Source organism: Micropterus dolomieu, linkage group LG18 (assembly GCF_021292245.1).
Source record: "Micropterus dolomieu isolate WLL.071019.BEF.003 ecotype Adirondacks linkage group LG18, ASM2129224v1, whole genome shotgun sequence".
NCBI lineage: Eukaryota > Metazoa > Chordata > Actinopteri > Centrarchiformes > Centrarchidae > Micropterus > Micropterus dolomieu.
The window spans coordinates 30,138,235-30,163,097 of record NC_060167.1 but is presented as its reverse complement, the minus strand read 5'-3'; the positions used below and the strand labels follow the sequence as shown (position 1 = coordinate 30,163,097).

The 24,863-nt window shown below is 42.0% G+C and overlaps 1 long non-coding RNA gene across 1 annotated transcript; it reads right to left on the bottom strand.

The window, feature by feature from the left end:
- Positions 1-16,548: 16,548 nt before the first annotated feature.
- Positions 16,549-24,029, bottom strand: LOC123956830. The gene is made up of 4 exons (XR_006821650.1): positions 23,916-24,029; positions 23,681-23,736; positions 18,620-18,720; positions 16,549-18,119 (listed from the first exon to the last, which is right to left on the bottom strand). It is a non-coding gene; the product is annotated as an uncharacterized LOC123956830 (long non-coding RNA).
- Positions 24,030-24,863: the final 834 nt, after the last annotated feature.

Sequence of the window (24,863 nt, the reverse complement as noted above, 5' to 3'; positions counted from 1 at the left end):
AGCGGATACGAGGATAAATTCAATTCCTTACTGACGTCTTTTTCTCTAATCTATTACCGAGACAGTGCGGGGTTGTGGAATCGGCTGGGTTAGACGGCGTAGTGGTAGACAGATCTAATGTGTGCTGTCTCCTGCATGGCGACTTCTTAGTTAGAGCGTGAGGGCGCTGGGGAGGGTGGGGTGGAGTGCTGGAGGGACTTGCACCGTGACCTAAGGATCTCCACGGCCTCTGTCAGCGGAAAATTAGATTACAAGAGTCGGACCAGGGGGGCGACTGAGGAGGGGGCGTCAAGAAGTCTAAATATGGAGGGCTCAGTATGTCCATAATCACTTTATGCAAGTTAGATGAACCAACAGACTTATCTCGTCCTCGCTGTCCAGATTGCAGATGCTGGTGTCAAGCGTGTGTGTGTGTGTGTTGTGAAACCTCACTTGACACAAATTGGCTGTGGTCGTTGTACCTCTGCGGTGTTCTTTTACGGTGAACCAGACAAAAACAAGTGTTCGGTGGAGCATAAATGTTAGTGATATATCTGAATGGATGGTTTTGACACGGTAGCAGCCAAAACAGACCAATTCAGATGGTGCCATCTAGGATGTAGGCATTCTTAGAAAAAGGCGCAAAACATGAAGCAGTACATCCGTTTGGATTAATACACCACACAATGGAATGATCAACCTGGAGTGTTTTTTTTCTAAGATCTCAAAAGCTTCACAAATCTTTTCTTTTCACTAGTACTCAGAGCGCAGGATACATACATTTATGTGGCTGCTTATGTGTGCAAAGATGATCAACTCTTGCTTTGATATAAATCAGTTAGATGTACAGTCAGTCAGGACTATTAGAGACAGAAAGAGAAAAGGAAAAAAAACACAGGAAAGAGAAGCTTGGTGGACACGACACTGGCAGCGACTCTGGATGAACAGTGGCAGCTGAAGGCGGTGGTGACGAGAAGGGGGGGGGGGGGTGACGGACAGAGACAGAGCAGAAAATTGAAGTACATGTAACATGACACAAATGGACAAAAGTATTTAGCTAATGATTTATTATTAAACAGAGCAGGCAGCCCTCCCCGGCCCGATCCCCCAGCCTTGCCCAGGCCCAAGCCCTATTGTAGGGAGATGGAGAGGCAGATAAGCAGGGCTGTAATGGTAGTCAGATGGCAGGTGGGTCGGCCGAATCCGGGGTTAATCACTGCTAAGTGCTGTGGAGAGGAGAGGCCTGGCTGAAACACTGTATCCTGGGGGGCATTGAGAGGACAGGTAAGTCAGCCCAGGTAACTCACCTCGGTGGCTCAGGGAGACAGCTGGACTCTCGCACTGGTTGGCTAATGGTGTTAACTCAGCAGAGTCGCCACAATAATATGTTACATCAACACACTCACCTACATTTCACTCTCTGTCTTGCTCTTTCAAACCATGTTAGGCTCTTTTGTACGTGCTCCATCCTGACTTATTGCTCAGAGCATTTCCGAGTAACACAAGTGATTTAATCTGTCTGAGAGGAAGGAGAGAACACTGTGTAACAGAGTAACAAAGTAGAGAGGTCTGTGGACCTTTAAATGGAGCTCTTCTGGGGCAAAACAAAACAACTTTAAGTCATTTTTATTTCACAGATGGATGAAATGAAAGGCTAATGTAATACAGATTCAATTTTGATTTAAGATTTCAAATATTGTAGACAGACCAAAAACAACACCAAAACTAACATGACAATGAAAACCATTTCATTTCTCTAGTTTCAGTTCATTCACATTTTTCATTAGAGTGCCCCCTATCTGTGGCTGTCTCCACCCTGAGCGGCATTTGCCTCCAGCGGATATCAGACTACATGAAAAAAACAACAAGCAAACCTCTCCTGCCACAGCATGAAATGCGGGCCGCCGTGTGTCTAAACAGAGGTTGACAAACCCATAATGAAGGCAGTAATTGGAACAACATTTCAGGTCCACCGTGCACGTCTTGCTCTGGTCTCCCTGTCGCCATCAGGCCCTTCTCCCAAATCATTTCCAAACGTCCAGCAAATCAAAACAAAACACGGGGAAAGGAACACAACTTTACAGAGCAGTGACTTCTGATGGGCCATTTCTGCTGGAGACTGCAGTCTGCGTGGAGGTGGGCCTTACTTAGCCCTTAACATGAAACAGGCTGCTACTCTGGGCTACATTCAGTTGGAGCCATCGAAGGAATCGGTGCACTGTTACTCCAACGAACATGAGCTGTTGTCTACGCTGCACGCAATCTGCCCTGCGATAACAAGAGATGTGAGGGAAATGCACACATACATACACCTCCTCAATTTAACACACACACACACACACACATACACACACACACACATACACACACACAAAAACACCTTCATGTGAAAGCCCAGCCATCAACTGTATAGCGAGCTTATTCCTCTGCCTGCTCCCATAAAATGGAGTCGTCGTAAACAACAGATGAAGTCATCTTGTTTTAGAAGAAGAAAAGAGGAGAGGTCAAGTTGAACGGAGAGCCTTAGTTAAATCATCGGCTTGTAGTAAACAGTTGAGAGGAACATCTATCAGCCAGGCACGTGCCGCTGACAGTATAATAATAAGGTAGCGAGAGCTGGAGCGTGCATTGAAAACAGATGAAGAGAGCCACTTCTCTACAGAGACAGAGGGTGAGAGCGAACGAGGAAAGAGAGGACAAATAGAAAAGTAGCTCATCACCTTTTCCATCAGCGTGGCGGGTGGCGCTGGTGTGAGTGAGCACGGTAACACTGCGGACCCTGTTCATAATCACAAGGTTAGTGTTCATTGTTCGAAGTGACCCGGTGGACATGAGTGACAAGGTGGGCAGCCGGGCTCTGTGCTACTGTGCGGATAATTACCTCATGACGACAAAGTGAACTTTGATGTACAGTCTCTCCCCTGTAATGCTTTAATGACCTTAGAGCTGGTATTTGTGCCCGTCGGTGTATATGTTTGTGTAGAAAAATGCCTGTACACACTCAACACACTTACACAGACACTAAATAAGCACACAGTCTCTCTTGCGCACTCACACACACTAGGCTTCAGCCAGCAAGCAGGCTTGATGTCAATCAAGTGGGGGTCTAATTAAAAGTAACAGGAGGAAGCTGCTGGGGACAGCAATCGCTATCGGACTCACATTTTCATATGAATGGGCTTTTTTAATTAAACTGAACAGCTAATAAGCCTCTGTATCCAGACCATGTAGCAGTTTAACAGACAAAGAGCCACAAAGAAAACACACATACACACACGCACGCACAGAAAAGAATGGGGGATGAGAGGTAAAGACAGAAGGATGAATAATGACGAGTCAGAAGCAGAGTGATGCATTGCCTTTGAACCTGTTGGCTCTCCTTTGTTTGTGGAGGCGCTTTGCCAGCAGCTATTGTTGTCAACAAAGTTTATTTAGCGTTGATGGTATTAAAGAACACAGTCCAACAGAATTTGCCTTTGCCATGAGACGGGGAGAAATGAAAGAGTGAAAGAAAGAAAGCGCTATCTCTTCCTCAGATGAAAAGGAGAGTGTACAAACAATTTGGGCACGCGTGTGTTGGTTATTCTGTCCCACAGCTAAAGGGTAATTATAAATGTATTTGAGTTAGGGTGACTGAATCAAACATAAAACAGCAATAAAACTAAACCAGCTGTCTTTATTTAAGCCAAGAAAGGCAACAGAATAACAGCATTTTGCCAAATGATTTGGGATATCAGAAATTGAAATAATACAAAAGTGAAATGTCACTGTAAAATCCAATCTTATTTCCATCAATGGATTTAGCAGCTACTGAAATAAAAAAAGCAAGACAGCATTATTCAGTGACATGAATTTAATGCTTAGCGGCATGGTTATATGATGTTCAGACTTGTAATGCCAAGCTCTAACAATGACATTTAGCAGCTCCAAAAAGCGCTTTGTTCATGAGCCAAACATAATTAATGTGTTGATCCTCTTCTATGTGAAATCAGCAAGCCACTCAAATCCGGTGTTTCTGAAAAAAGCACAGATTTTCTTCTCCACCCGCCCTCCCCTCTCATATCAACAGTGTGTCTGCAAACATACATAATCACACCAGGTTGCCAAGATGTGTGTGGAGAGAAAATGGGGACAAAAGGCTAAATAAACGGGACGTATGATTCCCATACTGCTAAGATTTCTCTGTGGAAGAGATTATGGTTCCATTCTAACAAACACGACAAATCTCCATTTTCCCAACCTTTTACAGCAGATAAAGGGCCTTGGATCCCTTTTCCACACTAAATCCCAGATCAACTTCTCCTTAGCTATTCAAACCACCCAGCAGGTTGTTTCTAAAAGGCTTGAAAGTGAGCCTAGAGATAGCCAGCTCTGGCATCTCAAATGAGCTCGCCGCGCCGCCATGATGTACGCTCAGCACGCTAATTCTCCCTCTTTCTTACTTCTTCAGAAACTTTTAACATCATGACCCCGAGAAACATTTGCAAACTATAACAATAAAATTAACTTGTAATGAGCAAAATAATTGCACATCAAACGCTGCTCGATGGTGCAGTGCAAGCTTGGAAGAAAGGGCCCAATTTACAGATTACATGGCTCATGACTACCGAAGTTCAAAACACAGAGAAATTGGTTGTGAAGTGAGAAAAAAGGGCCCTTCCAAAACGACTCCGAAGCATTCTTTAAACTTGTGTAATGGATACGCTGCGGGCAACTGGGCAAATTTACCATGCAAAGAATCTCCATTCTGCACGCAGCACTTCAAAGGCGAAAGGAACTGAGTTTCAGGGAGCCAGTGGGCACAGGGAGAGGGGGGGAATGAACACGAGATGCACATTTGTCTCCCGGAGTGACAGAAATTGGCGGGGGGTGTTCAAAATGAGAGATTTAGCTGATCTAGGGCAAAGTAGTAGTTCAGTCAACACCACAGCGCTTCCTCAATCTTCAAAAACAGAGCAAAATCATAATATAGAGAGGAGAAATGCTGAGAAAGGTAAAATGGGAGGCAAGACGACAAAACTCTGAGGCGACTGGAGACATTTTTCTCTCCTCAGCTGAGAAGTGAAAGAGAGCGAGCAACAGAAAGAAAGAGAGATCGAAGATAGGGACATGACTCGAGCGACTAGGCCAAGTTGTGTCGTGTAATATTTTTCTCCATCAGGCAACGGCTTTTTATGTTGTGTTGGTAGAGGGAAGTAGAGTGGAGCAAGAGATTACATGAGCAATGATAAAGTGACCAATGCCATGCTGTGTCTTACCATCAGATACACACACACAACACAGCAGATTATGCCAAAAAAACACCTAAAACCCAGATACACTCTGGACTGCAGTGCACAGCTGCTATCACGTCTCAAAGTCCACATGCAGGGAAACAATGTCTGATTTTACCAAAATAAAAACCCGGTGTGAAGGGCTAAAGGGACATGGTCCTCTTTCTGTACAGCAACCTAAGTGAGCAAATTGTGTGAGTAAATGTGTTTTCTTGTTCCTATGAAACTTCTGTATTCTGTAGACGTTGCAAAAGTTGCTATCAGTTGTAGCTAAAACACTGAAACAAGGTCACAGAAATTTTGATGCTAAAATGTTTAAAAGGTCAAATAAAAAGCCACAAACGCTCCTCAGACAAATGTGTTGCTATTTATTTAGCTGTCTCAAAATGTTCAGAAGAGACATTTTCTTGGACACAATATTTTGTGCTCATTTCTCACATTGCCGCCACTGCCGCCTTCACCCCTCACTCATTCTGTCTCTCCTCCACCCCTCTCTCCTCTCACGAGGCAGTCTCCTTCTCCTGTTCTGGAGCCTTATCTGATCGGAGCTCAGCCACTGTTTGCATAAAACACTGTTTATAGGGGTTGCATATGTTAAAACATTAAAACACACACTAGAGTGCGTGCCCGCACGCACACACTAATGCTGCACATGGATGTGCACGCACTGACAAGTTGAGCTGTTTTGACCTTGCTAAAAAGCTGTGCAACTGACCTGCGGTAGATTTGTTTTAAAAAGGCTTCTCCTTTACAAAATACAGAACACACACATATTCAAGTTGTTTTACTACAGTTTAGTAACATGCCAAAGATATTAATAACATGATTTATTAAGCTTTCATCTTAAAGTTTTGGTTTCAAGTTAATTGTTTTGTCTGACCAATAGGCCGAAAGCCCACTGGGTAAATGTACAACAACATAAACAGAGAGATAAACAGGATCAGACATATCCTCACATTTGAGAAGCAGCAACCAGCCTTTTTTCTTGGTAACATTTTCTCTTGATCGCCTAAATGATAAATCATCTCATAATTTCAACAGTAAATAGAAGAGGTACATACATTCAACAACACGTTAACTACTTCATGTTTTCAATCTGCAAAGATTGAACAGTAGCTACAGGTATGTAGATTATGATCAGGTACATCTTAGAGGTTTTGTAAATACCTAGATGAAATCATGCCATCATAAATAGCAATCAGAGCTACACAATAATGAACTGTATACAAAACAAGACCTTATGCAGCAGATTTGCACCTTGTCCATCACTCACAGTTTGAAGAATCAATTCTGTTCAAGGAACAACAACATGGCACTTTATTGAGTCTACTCTGTCCTCTTTAACAAAGTAAAGGATAGTGATAATTGCTGTGGCAGCAGCCAACACAAACCATTAGTCTTTCCATCAGTCTCACTTTATTTTCCCCATTCTGCCGGTGAGTTGAACGCTATTGTCCTCAATTAAAATTCCGCCCTTTATTTGCACTGACAATTAGGTTACTTCTGCAAATGTGCACTAATTTACTTAACTTACGCAAACCTCAGGCTCCAGCTTTTCAAAAGGCCTTGCTGTTTGTTTAACATGCAACTTGAACTCTCTGACTTTTCCGTCAACCTTCCTCCACCCATCGCCTCCCCTTCTCCATCCCTGTCTATTCATAGACCATGAAACATTGATCAACGGTCCACATGATTCAAGCCTGGGACACCTTTCCCTGACGGGGATTCATATTGTAAAAACCAGAAGGGGTTTGACCAGTGAGATACGTCAAGATGTGGTTTTGGATTAGTCCACCACAGTACTTCCTGGGGGAAGTTTTCCTCTCAGCTCACACCAGTAGAAAATGGCTCCTTGATACCCTAACTGCCAACAAAGGCTCTCTATGCTTTGGTCTCTCACGTCGACATGTCTTTTCCTGTGCGGACAGAGCCCTTTAAACTGAGCAGCCAGGGAGTACGGTTCCCAGGAGGTTGAGGAGTGAGAGTTGTGTATAGATTGGAAAGGGTGCTGTCAACAGAGACGAGCCTTTTGCCCTGACACATGACCTGACTACTTCCGGGTCACGTCGTGATAGCCTTCCTGAAGGTTATTCAGAGTGCCAGCCGTGTTTCACATGACCCCCAACACATCACATTCCTCTGCACTAATATCACAAAGTCCTTTTCCTTTCTCTCTCTTTCTCCCACACACTCTTTCAGACAACACTTGCCCACTCACAGTCTGCTTCTGTCCCATCCGATCACGTCAGTCAACAACACAGACTAGAGTGTCGAAGGTGGCTGGGGAGGGGTTAGTGTCAACAGCTGAGTCATGGGGGTTAAAGGAGATAATGGTGAGTGCGGGGTCTTAAACGCGCCATGCTCTTTCTTAGGCCACGCGTGACTGAAGATCATCATCATTAGAGCTGAGGGTTTGGAGCAATGAGCTCATCCCGGACAGATGATGGTGCTCATTTATCATGCCTATGAAGGGGATTCATTCAAGAAAAGCATTGTGAAATACAACACTGTAAACATTTTCTGCGTTTATAGAAAACAGATCACAAATAAAGGTTTTTGTATAACATGTTCATGATAGAGTGGTAACTTTTCTGGAAATTTCTGGAAAAAGAAACTGTTCATAGATGGGAATGTCTTTTGGCTAATTCAATGAATTACATTCATTTGTAAATCCATTACAACTACTACTACAACATACAGTTGCTAATTGATTTTCAACACTGCCTGCAATGGTCTAATATATCCTAAATAATAAAGAATTACAATAATATATTCATATGAGGAGCTTAAACAATTAAGTGATTAATCGATTAACAGAAGATTAATTTGAAACAATTTCAATCACTGATCAATTGTTTATATCATTTTTCAAGCAAACATTCCTTGGTTGCAGCTTTTGTAGTGAAATGGTTTTCTTAAGCTACGTTCACACTGCAGACAGTTCCGATTTATTGCGCAGATCCTTTTTTCTTGTTCACATTATTTTTGAAATGTGGCCCATATCACACTCCAGTGTGAACTAACCACGGCATGAAAGTGACCTGCATGCATAAAAGAATAATAGGACGTCACACTCAGAACAGAAGTAAACATGGAGGCCACAGAGGTTTACCATCTATGGTTTTATTTTTAAGTTGATTTCAGGTGAAAGAAAGGGAATTTGTGAGCAAATGATAACAAGGAGGAGGAGAAAGAGAGTCCACTGACTACTTCCATCCCTGCCGTTCCTCCATGTTTGCGTTCGCTGCAGCTCCCGCTAGCACAGAATTGTGACAACGATCGCTCTAGAGTGAATTCTGATCTGACTGTCCAGACTGAGGTCGCATTACAAAAAATCTGACCTGTATCTGATTTGGACCACATATGAAAGTGGCCAAACTGAAAAATATCAGATTCCATGTGACTTGGGCTGTTCATACCGTTATAAAAAAATCTGATCGGAGTCACATATGCATTAAGGTCCAGCTGCGGACTGAAGCATCGCTCACGCCACGCTCCTCGCTCACACTGTGCCTGTTATGATTGGCTGCAGCCGTGCCACCTCTCTGTATGGTCAATCCGTTCTGCACATGTAGAACCACCCAATTTGTACTGCACATGTGTAAACATTGGAGTTGATGTAAGCCTGTAATTTAAAACAATCTTTATTAACAACACATAGTTATTGCAAATTTCTGCCATTAATACTACATAAATGTTACAGTACTGGAAGGTCTGGAAACTTATTTAAACTTAAACTCCGATGCTGGTATGCATACAAGCTTAATATTAAAGGCTAGCAATACCAACGGTTCATGCGTAAAGTATAATCCATCTGCAGTTGTTCACATTATATGATGTACACTGTGTGCACAATTATTAGGCAAGTAAGTAATCTGACTGATTTCTATTATTTATTTATTATTTCTATGCCCAATTTCCAACTCCAAACCAAATAAACTTGAATGCTCGTTCGAGTCAATCATTTTCAGTTGATTTGTATTTGTGTAATGAGGGAGGGTGTGGTGAAACTGAATTACACTTTATATCAAGGTGTCCAGGATTATTAGGCAGCTTCATTATCACAAGGAGAAATGGGTAAAAAAAAAAAGGTTTAACTGACACTGAAAAGTAAAAAATTGTAAAATGCCTTTCAAACAGATGCAACAGTCTTAAGCTAAATAGCTAAACCTTAGAGGCGTGACCACCAGACAATCAAATGTTCTGTAGCGAATAGTCAACTGGGGCGTAAAAGCGCACGGAGAAGAAAAAGCACAAATTAACTGCAAAAGACTTGAGTAGAATTAAATGTGAAGCTACCAGGAACCCATTATCCTCCAGTGCCACCACATTTCAGAACTGCAAACTAAACTACCAGGAATGTCCAGAAGTACAAGGTGGCAAGTGCTCAGAGACATGGCCAAGGTCAGGAAAGCTTAAACTTAACCACTGAATAAGATTCTCAAGTTGAAGCATCAAGGTTGGGCAAAGAAATACCTGAGGACAGATTTTTTTTTAAGGTTTTATGATCAAATGAGAGTATTTCTTGATGGACCAGATGGATGGGCCTGTGGCTGGATCACTGATGGCATCACATGGCACCACTTTGACTCAGGTGCCAGCAAGGTGGAGGAGGGGTACTGTTATGGGCTGCTATCATTAAGGATTAGATAGTTGGACTTTTTCAAGTTGAAGATGGACTGAAACTACCAAACCTGCTGCCAGTTTCTGGAAGATACTTTCTTCAAGCAGTGGTATAAGAAGAGGTCCTCAGATTTCAAGAAGGCCATGATGCTTATAGAGAACAATGCTCCATAACATGCCTCCAAGTCCACTGGACTTCTTAGCTAGTCAGCAAGGGCCTCAAATAACAACCTGGCCCCCTTTCACACCGGACTTGGATCCTATGGAGAACTTGTGGGCTCTTCTCAAAGGTGAGATTTAGTCAGGGAAGACAATAACCCTCTTTGAACAGCATTTGAGAGGCTGTGGTTGCTGCTTCAGCGAAAACTGAACAGATCAAGAAACTGACTCCATGGAAGGACGGCTCATGGCAGTTATTGAAAAGAAGGATGGCTATATTGGTTACTAAATATTTTTGAAAGGCCAAAAATGTTATTCTATTATTTTGTGTTTTTAGAGTTTCTCTAAAAATTGAGAATAAACAAGTAATTTGATAGAATTGATTTTTGAAGTTGCCTAATAATTCTGCACACATATTCTCCTGAGCAAGACAAAACTCACTTTTTCCCAGATGAGTCTGTTTGAGTGTGTGGACAGGTGTCTTTTTACAGGTAATGAGTTCAAACAGGTGCAGTTAATACTGGTAATGAGTGGAGAACAGGAGGGCTTCTTAAAGAAGAACTAACAGGTCTGTGAGAGTCGGAATTCTTACTGGTTGGTAGGTGATTAAATACTTATGTCATGCAATAAAATGCAAATTAATTATTTAAAAATCATACAATGTGATTTTCTGGATTTTTGTTTTAGATTCCGTCTCTCACAGTTGAAGTGTACCTATGATAAAAATTATAGACCTCCACATGCTTTGTAAGTAGGAAAACCTGCAAAATCAGCAGTGTATCAAATACTTGTTCTCCCCACTGTATATATAATTTTTAGGGCTGACCCTGAATAGTCAAAGATTCAATGCTTCGATGGGCGGAGCCTGATTCGACTGTCAATCTCACAGTTGAAGCTTTGCAGTGAAACGAGGATCATGGCATTTTGGTGATATGGAGGTGCTCAACGTCTGATTTTACATAGAACTACCAGTTTTCTCCCAATAAATAAATATACAGCCTATTACAATACACATTTCAACGTTTAATGTTGTAAATAAACATGTAAAAATAATAAAACTTTCAATAAATGTTTTTAAAGTGCGTAAATAAATCCAAAATTGTAACCTTAACCCTGGGTCGTAGCGTGTATGTGCGTAGTGGCAGAAAAGGAACACTTGCTGAAGATACCGAGCCCCACCTTCACTGGTGATGTGCTTAGTTGTTCACACATCGCGCGACTTTCGGATAATTTATCAGTGTTGATTTTATCGTTTTTAAATAGCTGGCTACTTGAAATAGACCCGTGAGGATCAGCGATGTACATACAACACGCACGCAAAACAAGAATGGCAGGCGAGAGAGAGAGAGAGTGAGAAGAAAAGGGTCTTCAAAAAGCCTCAGTGTAGCTGGAAATTTACAGTGTAAGTTAAATGAATAGAAACTGCAGCTCTGCAGCTTCACAAGATTAAAGTGGAGCAACCGTGTGTAACCCCCCCCCCGCAATCACTACGCACAAAAACACACATGATTCGACTATCAGTCCACTATAGGCAGGACTTGACGATTCTGATTCGACTTGAGGACAGCCCTAAAACTTTTATTATATTATATTACATTACAATGCTTCATGATACATCTATATGACTATGAGCTACATCAAAGCGCCAGATTTCTTTCTTTAGTTTTAAACATGTTGGAATGTAGTCTGCTTCCAGACTTGCACAGAGCCTTAAACCTCTGAGTGAACCCTCGGTGCTCAATTCTCAGCTGATACCCGGGGAAGTTGTATCTGGGCCCATTAGGGCAGGCTGGGGGTATTCAAAGGGTGTACCGAGGTCACGTGATGGGTTCCCACAGTTTAGAAACTCTGCTGCCCTAAAGCTACAACAGGAAGCAGAGTTTAGGGACAGACTAATGGACAATCATTATGCTTTCTGGCTCCGTTGACTCATTTGTTCTACTAGTGTGAGACCGTAGAGCCTCTAGCCCCCCTGGCATGGAAAGACAGTGATATCTGTACTTTGTTCATTATGCTGCACAAATGATAGCCCATTTTCTCATTTCTTGGCTTTTATTCATTTTAATTCATCCTCTGGTTGAGCTATTTCCCTGGTCGTCCTGCTCTGCTCAGTCTCCTGGTCTCTACTCTATATCTTAATTCCCCTCTGATTGGTGGAACTGAAAGAAACACTAAAGAAATATAAAAAAACCCTGCATCTACAAAGTTTCCTCTGCACCAAACGATCACTAAATTTCACTGTCTTTGAAGCAAAAAACCCTCATTCATTCTGCATTGTTAGAATCACAATGAACATGAAGAGGTGGGATTGATGTAGGCGGCTAATCAAATGTTTTTCTTCAAACACAAGACAACCTTTACTTCCTCTGTTCTCTTCCAAAGTTAGATAACCCAATATTGTTTGTTACAATGGCTGACAGCATTCTGTCTTCCTGTCGCAGCACCTGTCCAGTCAGACTTAAATGGGCCAGAATGGACAGAAGAAAGGATGAGGCACAGGCAATATGGTTGGAATTGTTAAAGTATGTTTGAGAGACAGCCAAAAGAGACAGACCCACAAACTGGGCCAAAAGAGAGCTCGTTGAATGGTGTGTGCATGATGCGTGTGTATTTAGGGGGCAGCAAGGCTGGGAGATGTCAACATTTTTTCTTCCGAGTGCCCATCTCCATTTGCATAATTTCCATTCCCCACGAGCAACAAAGAAAGGAAGGAGATGCTCATACAAAAACTAAATTGACAAGGGAACAATGGTGGTCTGAAGGGTCATTTTGAGGGGGCTAAAATTTCCTAAATCATGGTTTAATATTTTGTCAGGTTAGTTTTGGAAAAAGCTATTTTGCCAAAGCTCAGTCAGACCCCTGCTTTGTATGATTTGACGAGCACAGTACTTGAAACCTGAATAGTTCTCCAATAATCGAAAGAGAAAACAATGCCTTTTATTTCTCAGCTGACTTTGCTGCAAGACAAAAATGAGCAGCAACCGATACAGGCACAGCGGATGGTGGACATATCAATGATTAATGCTCATCCTAACAAAGTTGAGTTTGAGATGCGTAATTCACTGAAGACCCCCCCCCCCCGCCACACACACACACACACACACACACACACCCCTCCATGTCACATCAAAACAGCAATCCAAGGAACTACAGCTCGGATGGACAGTTGCGCATCAATGGCACACATGTTCGCTAAAGGTTTGAGTTAACTGGAAAAGTTTCAAACTAGGTCAACATATAAAGAGGGGTAATGAAAACACAGATATTTGTGGTTGCTGTATGGAATGTTTTGGGAAAGCTCAGATGGGTAAAAAGTGCACACACAGCTGGCAGAGGGGCAGGTGTACGGAGCAAGAGGGCTGAAGCGAGGGCGAATGAGCGGGCGAGCAGGCAAAGATGGATGATGGATGGTGTTGATACAGGAGGCAGCAGCCCTGCTTTATCTAGGCAGCACAAGCCAGACCTGCTGGGGTGATGGGTTGGCTGTCAGCCCTTTGTTTATGGACCACCACCCATCTCCCATCTCATATATGCCCCAAAAGCCTAGATCACTCAAAATGGCTAATACCTCATTGCTCTTTGTCTCCCCATCTCTGACTCTCTTCTTTTTTCATTTTTTCCCCAGCAAATGCTACTATGTCTTCCCAAGTTTGTTTCAGATGTACAGTAGCAAAGAAGCATAAAAAGTGACAATCTCTCTCCATTGGTTGGCAAGTGAGAAAAAAATAAATATGACATTAATTGTAATATTTTTAACTGTTGATAATGAAATGTGTCTTCCAGACATTTAAGTCCACGGAGGAGGAAAGAGAAGAAAGAGAGCAGGGGAAGAAGTGAACCTAATCCAACCATATCCCCACGAGTTGCACGCTTCCAATTAACGACTGGTTGGTTTATCAGTCTCCGACGGGTGATTGCTGTTTTTAATCATTTTCTTTCTCTACACGGTTTCTTCCTCTCTATCAGTTCTTCCCACTCTTATCATCTAACCCCCTCCTCGCGCTGTCTTGCTTCCCACCCCTTCTCTGTTCAACGCTGCCTTCGTTTCATCATGTTTCTCATGGAGCCGCACTCTCACACTGTGTCCAGCACTGGAGCTGTATGCTAAATAAAAACTTTGATGTGCGATGTGTTAATGTTCTTTTGACCATTGACACAGCACCGTCCACAAGGAATTATACAGCTGCACGTACCATCTTATTAAATTAAAACTCCCAATCAACTTTAAGAAACAACAGCACTAGCCTGAATGATAAAGACACTAAAGTCAAATCAAATAATGGGACAGAGATCCATGCGCTGACCCACAGTACTGGTCGATAAAGTTTGAGTCTTTGGCTCAGGACAACAGAGGGTATGTTTTGGCCTCTTGTCTTGACTCATCCAGAAACACAGCTGTGGTCCTCTGAAAAAAAAATTCAACAACCACCTTCTCTTTCACCTGCCTTTGTTAGTGTGATTGATTTGGAGACCTGAAATGTGCCTGTCACATTGATCGATCTGTCCACTTGATGGGGGCTTTATCCCTCCGCCTGTTGGCATGGTAATAAATGGGGGATGATGGGCAGTTGACAGAGCAGCAGTTATGGCTTCTTTAATTTACCCCGACACCTCACACTGACAGAGACCCATAACAGGGTGACACGGCTCTGTAATGGTTACGCTCAGTCACCTTTTTGTCGGACTGAGAGAGGGAATGGGGGGGGTCTGGTGTGTGTGGATTTTTGGGTTTGTGTGAGCTTTAATGTGCGTAGAGGTTCACTGATTTGATGTTGCCTCTCCTCCCTCTGGTCAAGGTGTTATTGAGAATGGGGCTGTTATCTCTGTCCATGAGGCCACCCGCTGCCTCACTAATGGCAGTACACCACCCCTACCAATCCCAGCGAGCCGAGCTGTGTGTTCGGGTGGGTCGCTAGCCACATCCTCCTAGGTGGGCTATAACTCATCTCCAGACGGTGATAGGGCCTTATCTCAGTCCCCCTCCGCAGGCCTGGCACTCGCCTGCTCTGTCTTAGGGAAAAGATTTTCTGGTACCCCGTTGTGTGAGTTATAGTTGGGGTTAAGGTGACTGAATAGGCCTGTCTGTTTGGGTTGTCTTAGTGAATTTATGTCTGTGTGGGCAGAGGAATGTGAAGGTGCATGTGTGTGCATTTATACAGTATGTGTTTGTCTGTGTGACGGGGATTTATTTATTATGCAAACATACGTGTGTCATCTCATCCCCAGTCAGCCTATGCATCCCATCCTATAAGGTGAAACACTATTGTCATAAGTTCTTTAATCATGTGAAGGGCATCGTTACAGTTGCATCCGAGGGTTGCCCCTCCCTTCACATGCGCACACACCCACCGCCACCCCCACCACCAAGCCGCCTCTCTCTGTCATCTCGGCCTATCAATCAAAAATGTATTAAGTCCGGAGTCGGGGCCGATCAAAGGCAGAATTCCTGGGAGGAGAGCAGATAAGGCCTATCTCATTAATAAGTGCTTTACCATCGTAGGGGCCCGCGCGCCTCGCCACACCCTGCCTGCCTTCCTTTGATATCTAATTATCCATCCGTTTCATTCTGTCAGAGAGGGAGGAGAGGACGACTCATAGTGTCATCACAACCAAATACTGTTGCATGTGTGTGTGTGTGTCTGTGTGTATCAGGATCTGGGCAAGGGGTGCACCAAAACATCATGACATGCAGCAAATCCAAATGTGCAGAGAGTGGCACATGTAAACAAATGCAAATAAGATGTTCTTGCAAAGGCAACTGGGCCCACTTCTGTATGGCACCCCTCCTGAAAAGCTGTCATGCATATGGTGTGAGCCTGAGATGGAGAGAGGGATCTATTTTACAGAGTGTAACGCTAACAGCCAACTGCTGCTGAGACTCAGCGGCGGCTTACAAATCTACCTTTTAGCAATCTGTAGGAGCAATGAGCTCTAACAGCGCTCCAAAGAGCTGAAGACGGATAAGATAGTAGTGGGTGAGGAAAGAAACAAGATATTAAAACATCAAGGTAAGATATTGAGGAAAGGGGACAATGGAACAGTGCAAGGGTTAAGAGGATTTTTAAGAAGCGCCGGGTATAGACTGGTGGACAAAAGAAGAAGAAGAAATGAAGAAGGAAGGGAGAGGCAGACAGGAGAAATGAGAGAATGGGAAATGGGAGGGAGAGAAAGAGCAGGGCATTCTTTTCCCTTCTCTCCTTGGTTTTCTGTAAGAGTAGCTCAGGAAGATAAGGCTAAAAGGTCCGTCCATGGAACAATCCATTCTGTGTCTCTCTCCTTTTTCTCTCTCTCTCAAGATACTGCCTTTCTCTCTGTCTAATGGCACAACTCAGATTTCGAGCGATGCCTCTTGTGATATGGCTCATCTCTGGTGGCGTGGTTTACTGACATCACTTGTCCAATACAATATACTCTCATCTCATAAAGAGCAAACCAGCCCCGAGTCTAATGCAACAGTAAAATTCTGCATACGCTCTGGGCTATTTCTCTTTAAAGAACAAACCTTCAATATAACTAATATTCAAAGCAGTGTAATTTATTGATAAAAAGAAACACAATTCAAAGCTACAATAAAGTGCTGAAATTATGTCTTCATTTTACCGAGCCGTTCAAACCCTCATCCCTAATCGCTCAAAGCAGAGCTCGGAGACAAACACAAACCAAGGAGGATTTAGAAGAACAAAACCGACACAAAACACAGACCCGCATGCTTAACAAAGACTCCAAAGTCTGCCTCCCCATCCCGTGTCCTCTTTTAAAAGGAGACCTTCATCTTTCGCCGTTCTTGTTATGAAGAGACTTTCTTCAAGAGGAGAAAGGAGGTGTGTCAAAGACATGGGTCACAATGTTTACGAAGGCTACTTTTAATCCAATCACAGCATCCCCGTGCTTTTATTTCCTGTTTCATGGGATTACAATTAAATGAAACATAATAAAAACACAAAATTAATTTATGGCTGAATAACATATTTTTCTGTTTTAAAGGGATGGGTTTAAAGACTGAGAGGGAATCTACAAAGACAGTAATTAAAGTAAAAGAAGCTAATTAGTTTCTTAGACTTCAAATTTTATTTGGTATTTATATATTTCTAAAGGGAATTTTGATGCAAATACAGCAAATGGCCAACAATCACTGAATGTCATTAGCAAAACTTCACAAAGTCTAAGTTCTTTCTATTCAAAAAGAAAAAGTCCACATCCCTCATCTTAAGTTACGACACCAGTTAATCAGCAAATAATGAGCTGTGAATACATGTGTCTCTCTTTCTCCCTCTCTCTCTCTCCCCCTCTCTCTCTCCGTTCTGTCTCTGACCTGTTGTGAAGCTGCCTGAGGGTTTAAATAACTGTCTGGTGCCAGGCTGCCTCACCCCAAGGCCTTATGGGAGATGAAGAAGAGGTCAGCAGAGGTGTGTGTGTGTGGGGGCGGCGGAGGAGGGTGATGTGTGTTTTGTGTGTGTGTACATGTGAAGGTGTTTGCCCTTGCCTTGCAAGACACTAGAATAAGTGGAAAGAGAGACGAGTGTATTCCAGTCATGAGACCCAGAAGGCTACACAACAGAGAACAACCAGTAGCAGAAAATCATGCGAAACGGATGGCAAATTTGGCTAATTCTACCGGCTAAGTTTGGATCTATATTTAAGCAAATGACAGATTCACAATAACAAAAAATAATTTGAATCAAATTTGGACTCGGATATTCACGCATATTCAGATGCCATATTCTCACAGTACACACACAAGAACTGGACAGCAGCTGCAGCAGCTTTCAGTCACCCTCTCCTCTCCTCTCACTACTGGGTGTGAGAGAACACCTCAGACCCACAAACAGATGAAAGAGAGGTCAAAGGCTGGAATGAACCTCTTCTATGGCTGACCAGGGCTAGAGGGGCTGCCGGCCTGGGTGGCACTGCCTACACCCCCGGGTGAACGGGTCTGGTTGTGATTTGGTTCAGAGGACATTAAGACACAGCAGAGTCTTCCTTCGATTTCTTCTTTGTTCCCAGGATGCCTTGGCTAACGTGGGTTAGGAAGGGGTGACAGAGAGGTCAGGGGGGCTCCAGTCAACTGTGCCCTGAGGGTGAATCCTGGGGAGGGACAGCAGAGTGGTAGTTGACAGATAGGGAGAGCGGGGCTATCCCTCAGGAGCCTTGCCCCTCCCAAATCAAAACAAACAAACAGAGAGTTCCTCTGATCTAATCTGGCTGGACTAAAGCCCTCCAAACAGACCGCTTGGACCAGCTACTACACTGGACGGCAAACTCTTTAAGACTGAACACAAAGAACATGTTTGACTTATTTACAGATGTTACAACTATTACTGTAATAGTGTAATGTAACTTATAACATGAGTTTATATTTACCGGCATCCAGTTGTGCTTGTGCACACACCGCAGGGTAACAGCATTTCATGGCTACTGCCTGGGAACGCCAACAAGTTTGGCTCTTTAAATTCTCACCCTAAACATTTCTTCAGTTTCTGTTTTGAAGCTTTGCTATGGTTTAAACAGTAGACTAAACTTCTCACTGGCTAACTGTTACTCAACACAATGCTAAACAAATTCCTCTTCCTCAATAGTGCACCCACCAATTGCAGAGAAGCGTTCTGTCAGCTGACCAGCGAGTAAAGATGAGGGTGAGATTAGTCCAATCAGGGGTCAGGCTGAGGTTATCACAACCACTCCAAAACTAAAACAGATGGAGAACGAAGTTCAGCACGACTCAACATCTACTGTCGGAGTCATATCTTTAGGCCATGTATTCTCCAGCTCCGCTGGACTGGAAGAATGTCAGACTTACTTTTGAATTCTGGGTCATGTTGCTTTAACAAAACAGAGTGTGGATCAGCAAGTCTGAGGCATATGATACGACACATAATAAGTAAATCTTACCCAAAAGTTAGAGCTCTCTGTCCTTTACAGGGACGAATGCGACATAGAAACAACAAAAGATGCGAAATAAAGCCCACACACACACAATGTTCAGATGCCTCTTTCTGTATGTTCATGATCACATACATTTTTAGATAATTTTCACAAACACACATCTGAAACAAGTTCACTTTCATTTTAAATAGGGACTGAGATTACCCACCTTTTTAGGTTAAGTTACAACACAGTATTTGTTGTGGTTGTGAGGGTTTATGATAATCAAAGATGATTATCAAAGATATCCACCTTTTTTATGCAGAGTAAAAAACAGTCTTCAACTGGTTTCATGAAGTACAAATGAAAACTTGTCTAGGTGCCCCAAACATCATTCATTCGTGTCGTCAGTCTGCTCTTGCTCCCCCCCCCCACTTTGTCTATTTTTGCACAATTGTTTGCTTGTTTTCTTCATTATCTCTTCATCTGGAATCCAATTCCCTGCAGTGCTAAACATAAGGCCCCTCTCAGTCTCTTTCTCCATCTTTCGCTCTCCAACTCCTTGCACCTAGATGAGATGTAATTGTGATTATCAGCGCCATGACAAGAGGACACAAGACTTAAGCCATGATGGAAAAACAAACAAACAAAACCGACAAGATAAAATGATGGAAATATGTACAACTTCTTATCACAGATGTTAATTGTTTCCGTGTGGGAGGGGAGGGTGGCCGTGCAGAGGAGCCGGGCACGTGAGGGAGGGAAAGAGGAACTTGAGAATATCCTCCCTGTGCGTTTGGCCTGCGCCTGACTTCAGAGCTAAGCCCTGTCTCAAGAGAAGGTCAACACCAGGTTCAACTTTTCACCTCGGCAGCCTGAGAGAACATACTAAATACTAAGGATTACACCACGGTGCGCTGCAACATCGCCTAGATCTACACGGCACAGTGGTACATCTTCAACATGAAATATGAGTGCATGTGCTGAAAAAGCAATAGCAGAAATCTGCCTAATTATTATTATGAATAACTGCAGCAGATATGCAACAGCTGTACTTAAATTGCATTTAAACCATGCAGGTTCCATTTTCTTTAGTCAGATTACTTGCAAAATACATTTTGATTAAATTCTGGTGACACCCATTAACTCACAAAGTCAGCGGAACATCAAAGGCGACAAAGCCCCATGTAAATCTCCTGTACTGGAAGGACGACTGGGCATCCTACAGCTGCAAGGAGTCTATGACCCCTAATTTGACTTTTAGGCACCATGTCTAGTGGTACAATGTATACGTGAGTGTGTGTATGTGGGTATGGCGATGTCAACGCCGGTCAGGTGTAACGATACAGACAGACAGACAGACAGACAGGTAGGCGGCCGGCTGGCGTCAGCGGCCACACGCCTGTCACGACACACCACACGCCGGGAGCCACATACCGCAGCACCCACACTGCGTACGCACAATGAGCGCTCAGTCCCCCGCATCACGCACCAGCGGCAGCAGCAATGTGAAATATTCACACAGGGACAAAAGGTAGAGAGACAGGCGGGGGGAAGGGGAGGGGGAGACCTGGGAGGTAAGGACAAAGGAAAGGGTTCAAGAAAGTGCAGCTGAAATGGAAATGACATAGACTTTGACAAACTTGTGACAAACTTGTAGCAATCAGACAAATGTCTCACTGCACAGCTGCATTTTTGCATTTTCAAGTTTTGCACGCAACAAGAAAAAAGTTCATAGGGACAGTTGTTTGAAAGTGCAATATTAATTTTGAGATTTACTTTGCTCTATAGTGTACCCTATAGTGAGAAAGGCATCACTGTTATGTAATGTAATGGCCTTCATTTTAGAGTGATTTTACAACTACTTTAATTTAAATCTACTGCAATAATCATAAGTACAGCTGAAACTATTAATCTGTTACGCAATTAGTCAATCAACAGTTAATTAATCATCAACAATTTTAATAATCAAGCAATCGTTCAAGTTATATATAAAGGAAAAATTCTAGCGTCTCAGACTTGAAGGATTTGCTTCTTTTCTCTCTTTTGCATGATTGTAAATTGAACGTCTTTAGTTTAAGTACAAAATAATTCACTTTAGTCACTTTATTCAGTCACTTTAGGCTCTGGGAACAAGTGACATTTTATATACTAAACAATACATATATAAATGATTAATTAATATTATATATAAATAATAATAATAATAATAATATATAAGTGATATGTAGCTGCATGAATAAAAACTATTCACTTACGCAAAAGATTGCAGTAGTTAATATTAGTAATAGAACTTTCTAGATAAACAATTTCTCTTTAAAATTTAACTTTAAAACAGTAATACAATACAAAATCTGTTTCTGTGTTTTATATGAAATAAAGAAACTACAGAGATCCTTGGAAAAAATATTAACCCACAGTAGTCAAACCTGACCTGAGTACCTTGAGTTTAGAAACACTACAGATGTTTAACAGCTCTCTCCCGCCCTCTGGTGGAGCAGCATGAGATCTACGCTGACTCTCCGCCTTTGATGCACAACCTCCTTATTAAAATTTCCTTGAGCTCAGTCTGACCTGATGTTTCTAACCTTGTGGGGATCGAGGGGATGAACAGCAAAGATATTAATGTCAGGCATGTGTGAAGAACTCGCTTGAGCGTTTTCTGCAACCAGGGCCGAATGGAGTACAGTGGGGCCCTCTCAAGCTATTGCCGACACCCTGAGCCCCACGCATCTGGTGTTAATCAGCAAAGCTTACACAAACACACACATACACAGAGACAGACACACACACAGTCACACACACTAGAGAAAATCCCTCCGAACTCCTGAACTTCCGACATGACTGGGGTCAACACACTTGCCCTGGATCTATTAGTACACACACCACAGCCATGTAATAAGAGCTGGTGAGTTGTTACAGTACAAGGAGTTCTTACACACACACACACACACACACACACATACAGACAATACATTTTAGACTCACTGCATAGTACAGCACATAACAAACCATATATGCAAAAACTCATGTACCCAAATGAGAGGTGTAAAGGACAGAAAAGAGACAGAAAAATGTGTTTTCTGAGATGTTAATCTCTCTCTCCCTCACACACACATATAATAAAGATAAAGATTTATGACACCAGTCAATACACCACAAACGTCCTGATAGCGTAAAAGGAAAAGCACTGAAGTAGAGGCTTTCTCACATACTTAAAGGTGCATCCTTAAGTGAAGTTAACAACAGCATTATAATGTTATTAATAACACCTGTGGTTTTCCCATGTTGAAATGTCTGCAGTGAAAAAGATGCATCAACCACAGTTTGTAAAAAGCCCACACATACATGGAACATTAATGACCATGATATTGCCACTGTATTAAGGTTTCATAAATAATGATTACATTTCTTTAGTAATACAGTACTGTACAGAATAATATATTCAAGGGTGTTGTGAAGTGGTGGGGACATAGGGGCTCAGATGAAGGGTGTGAAGAGACACTTAGCTTGCGAGACATCAAGATACGCGACGGGGGATCTGGGGGGACCTCCACCAGGAAATTTTGATCATTAAACACTTCATTTCCTGCATTCTGGTGAAAGTTTCTGCACCAATTTATAGTGAAAATGTTTTTATTAATGTAAAAGGAAACACCAAATTCAGGTAGCACGTGACATTGCAGTCAGTGCAGCTCTCTGGCATTCTGTGTTGCTTTCAGATCAGGCAAAAAGAAACTGTGTCAAGAAGTTATTAAAGTTACTGATTGGTGCTGCACGTCTTTAGGTAATTTTATAATCAAGGCAAGTTTTTTTTTCAACAACAAGGTAATTCAAAGTGCTTTACATAAAACATAAAAGCAACAGGGAAATATAAGAAGTTTTAAAAGTTAAATAGAAAATAAAAACAGGCAGGTCTCCCACCTTTGCTTATTTTACTCCTTTGATTCCCCATCTCCCACTCTATCCCCCTTTAGTTACTTAGGGACTCTAACCTTAAGGGGACTCTAACCCTTTAACACTTAGGGACTCTAACCCTAAGTGGACTCTAACACTTCCTTAGATACAGTCGTTACTGTAAATCCAGATTGTCCACGCTACAAACTCTGGTAAAAGCAGTTGACAGCGGGCCCTGTTAACAAGTTAACAGCGGAGAAAGTAGGGACTCTAATCCTTGTAATTCTACTAGGCCCTATTACCTGAGGATCAGCCTTGTGAGATGGTAGAATCAAAAGAGCTCTCTAAGCTTTTTAAATAGTGTTAACAGTAAAAGTTACAGTGCAGTGTAAGTTATCAGTCTACTAGTTAAAGGCAGTGGTAAAAAGAATAGTCTTCAGTCTTGATTTAAAAGAACTGACAGTTTCAGTTCAGTACCTTGTTTGTTTTTTTAGCTGGATAATGCACATTTGTTTCTATATTTTAATTGCATTGCAAGTTTTCTTAATGTGCAAATAAACATCTCTAAAGGTATTTTTGTTATATGTTGTATATTTGTTATTTAACTGCAAGCTATATTTCACAAGGTTTAACAAATTATGCTTTAAAAAATGGTGGGGACAAAATCAGCCATTTCTAAAAGTGGTTGGGACATTTCCCCAGTGTAAATGACACCTATGAATATACTATGTAGTGTGGACTACTATATTATAACGTTATGGTTACTGTGCAGGTTAGTGAGCTCCTGTTGAACACACCTTGAGAATAAAATGACATCCCTCTGTCCGCACGTCTATTCGACCTAATAACCCCGTTGTTATATCTGTACTGTGTCAGTTTCATGTCACCTGTCTCTGGTCTTCTCTCTTCAGGTGAGAAGTTGTGGAGTTCACTGGGCGATAACCTATCAAGAAATGTGAGGTCATTATAATATTACCTCAACTACAGTGAATTCATGTAGTATGGCTATCTTATTTTTGAATTCGGTCCTATGGTGTTGTGCAGCTAGTTTATGCGGGATTAACGTAACTTGTTAGATGACGTAAATTCGCGATAGTTTTAAGTAAAGATTGCGGCTTTTACCTGAGGTCAAACTCTTCGGTTAGTATTCTTGTAGTTTCTTCGTTCGAAAGAGTGAAACATACAGTTTCAACATACTTTTATGTAAAGCACAAACCTCACCTTTGTGTGACTTCAAATCGTTATTGTTTTTCGAGTGCGTCATCTTCTTTCAACAAGCCGTGATGAGCTCACTGCCGCCCCCGGAGGCCATAATTATCATTATATATTATACTGAATTGATTATTTTATTTTATTTTTTTTTAGATTTTATTACGTGGCTACATTTAAATGGCTGCTTTATTTTTTGTTTGTATTTATCGTAGTGACACACTCACACACCGAATCAAAAAACTTTCTATAATGTAAACTTCAAATTTAAAATCTAAGTATAGATTTTATTACGTGGCTACATTTAAATGGCTGCTTTATTTTTTGTTTTGAGTATTAATTATTTGTCAGTGTGCGAATTTCAATCCACATAAAGGTGTTTATTGATTATTTCTCTCTGGTGATGCAAGGTTTGCATTATGACTAGTTAGGAAGTACAGGTAAGTACAGTCACACAGTCCATATATGACACCCTTTCTTTTTGATTATAGTGAACAGCAGTAGTTTTGTGAATTAAGATGCAGACAGAAAAGCACAGGCAAGTGCACAGCATGAGGCAAAACACATTGGTGTTGTTGTTGCAGGGGGCATGCACGCACCGAGGTTACCTCAAAGTATCATTAGTGTTATTTACATCTATGCTTTTCCTGCTACAACAAGTTAAAACATATATAAAAATGCAATCACACTCACAGAGAAGCAGACCCTGCACAATATGGATGTTTTATGAAGTGCAAAACATGAATATGAGACAGGTGGTGATGTATTTTATTGTATCGGACAGAAAATATATAGTTCTTGAGTAAAATAGTTAATGCACAAATCTCCAGACACCCTGTTATGTTAGTGATATATGTTAAA